Source organism: Gossypium arboreum, chromosome 8 (assembly GCF_025698485.1).
Source record: "Gossypium arboreum isolate Shixiya-1 chromosome 8, ASM2569848v2, whole genome shotgun sequence".
Lineage (NCBI taxonomy): Eukaryota > Viridiplantae > Streptophyta > Magnoliopsida > Malvales > Malvaceae > Gossypium > Gossypium arboreum.
The window spans coordinates 30,590,667-30,593,438 of record NC_069077.1 but is presented as its reverse complement, the minus strand read 5'-3'; the positions used below and the strand labels follow the sequence as shown (position 1 = coordinate 30,593,438).

The 2,772-nt window shown below is 36.1% G+C and overlaps 1 non-coding gene across 1 annotated transcript; it reads left to right on the top strand.

Annotated features, from left to right (window-relative positions):
* The first annotated feature begins 995 nt into the window (after positions 1-995).
* LOC128279795 (small nucleolar RNA R71) lies at positions 996-1,101 on the top strand. The gene has a single exon (XR_008269990.1). It is a non-coding gene; the product is annotated as a small nucleolar RNA R71 (small nucleolar RNA).
* Positions 1,102-2,772: the final 1,671 nt, after the last annotated feature.

Here is a 2,772-nt window from a genome sequence, read left to right as displayed (position 1 = left end):
CTTTAATAATTTCGCTGAGTTGGGCATCTACGACAGAATTTCAATAAAGGGTAAGTTAATATGTAATTTCTTTAAGAGTTTGACAAACTTACCGAATTGTTCTTCTGTTCTGTCTTTCGTCATCGATTTAGGATATGGCGCACGAGGTTCATGATTCGTACTTACCTGTTTAGGATCATTATGGTTTACCTCTTCTCGTCCTTTATTCATCGCGTTGTCTTGCTGTAATTCTGGCTCCGGTGCAATGAATCCTTTCTTATTTTGAGTACTAATTGCATTGAGGTGTTCCCTCGGATTAGGTTCAGTATTACTTAGTAAGCTACCTTGTGGTCGTTCGGAGATTAGTTTGGATTGCTGGACTATCTGAGTTTCGAGTCCTTAGATTCTTAAGTGCTATCTCGATATTTTAAAAATGGTTTTCAAACACCGAGATGAATTTAGAAAGCATCTCTTCAAGGTTTGGTTTCTTCTCTTGTTGATAAGGTGGTTGTTGAAAACCCTGAGGATTTTGTGGCTTTTGATTCCCTTGACCACCCCAGGAGAAATTTGGGTGGTTCCTCCAACCTGCATTATAAGTATTACTGTATGGGTTATTTTTAGATCGGAAGTTATTGTTACCCATATAGTTGACTTGTTCTTCTTCAGTTGTAGGATTGAAGGATTGGTATTCTGTATGCACAACTCCGCCACTTGAGTCACACCTCATTACTGGATGTACCTGCGTAGAACCAAGTAAACCGTCAATCTTTTTATTGAGAAGTTCTATCTGATTAGAGAGTATGGTGACTGAATCGATGTTATAAACGCCGGCTATTTTTGTTGGCTTTGTCCTCATAACTTGCCACTGGTAGTTATTCAGTGACATCTCCTCTATAAATTTATAAGCATCTTTCGGTGTTTTATTTTTGATGTTTCCGCCAGCAGCTACGTCAACCATTTGCCGAGTCGAGGGATTCAGGCCATTGTGGAATGTTTGTACTTGAAACTAAAGCGGTAACCCATGGTGAGGGCACCTTCTTAGTAAGTCCTTGTATCTCTCACATGCATCATAAAGTGTTTCTAAATCATCTACACAAAAGAAGAGGTATCATTACGTAATTTAGCCATTTTAGCCAGCGAAAAATATTTTAGTAAAAATTTCTCGGTCATTTTTTCCCAAGTAGTGATAGACCCTCATGGTAACGAGTTCAACCACTGTTTAGCATTGTTTCTCAGTGAAAAGGGAAACAACCGAAGACGTATGGCATAATCAGAAACGCCATTGATTTTAAATGTATTGCAAAATTCCAGAAAGTTCACTAAGTGAGCGTTGGGATCTTCATCCTGCAAATCATCAAACTGAACAAACTATTGTATCATCTGAATAGTGTTAGGTTTTAATTCAAAAGTATTTGCAGCTACAGCAGGTCTAACTATGCTAGATTTAGCTCCTGTTAAAGAAGGTTTAGCATAATCATACATAATATGTGGAGCAGGATTTTGATTAGCCACAATTGCAGGAGGTAGCTGATTGCCTTGGTTTTCAGCCATCTCGTCGGTTGAGGGTTGAGTATCATTTTCTTGCTCGTTCTCCGTGTATTGTAAGCTACGCCTTATTTGTCTTTGATTTCTACGAAGTGTGCAATCGATTTCTTTGTCAAAAAGTAATGGTCCTGACGGTTTTCTTCTAGTCATAAACTATAAAAACCTGCCAAGAGAAAAAATAATAAGTAAATTAATAAATAATAATAATAAACTAAAATTAAATTGTGAGAAAAATAAATGGCTAAAGTAATAAAAATTTAGCGTTCCTAATATTTTGAGTTCCCCGGCAACGGCGCCAAAAACTTGATCGCATGACTCGTAACAAGTAATAAATATTTATAATGAATATCAAACCTAGACTAACTATTATCACGACGAAAAGGTAAGCGTACCTATCGAATAATAGTATAGTAATGGCAAGACCGAGATATCGTACCCAAGGGAACCAAAAGTACTAGTAATAACTATCTTTTTATTATCTAGCCTAAGAATAAAAGGGTTTGTCTATTAAACTAATTATCTAAACTAATTAACTAATTTAATTAAAGCAAAGAGAAGATTTGGGAAAAAAAAGACTTAAAGAAAAGCAATTGATAAAGACGACACCCAAGCAGGAATCCACCTGGATTTCACTTGTTATCTGACTCTGAACCAGATGATTTATTCACTTGACTTGATTCGTGAGATTCCCTAACCTATGTTATTATCCCTTTCGAGACTAATAATGTCTAACCCTCAGCTGAATTAATCGAAATTTCTTTCTTAATTAAAACCCCTAGGGAAGCAGTAAATCACTCTGTGGACTCCCATATTAGGTTTCACCGTAATCCGAAAAAATCTAGTAACCCTATTTCTAGGCGTTCGATCAACTCCGCTTAATTATGCCAAATCTACTCTTAGGCAGGGTCTATTCCTCCTCTACATAAGCACATCAAATCATGAATTAATACCTGGAATATTAACTCAAGCATTAAGAACACATAATTAAAAACAAATCAAATATTTATCATACAGTTCAGATAATAATAATAAGATCCAACATAGGTTTTATCCCCGTTAGGTATCTAAGGGGTTTAGTTCATAATAAAATAAGAGTACATCTCAAAAGTATAAAAATAACAAAACACGAAGAAAACTCTAAAACCCCTAAAGGAATTCTGAGAGAGATCTCCAGTCTTGGAATAGTTTCGGCTTTTGGGATGGAACTCGTAACCCTATTTCTAGGCGTTCGATCAACTCCGCCTAATT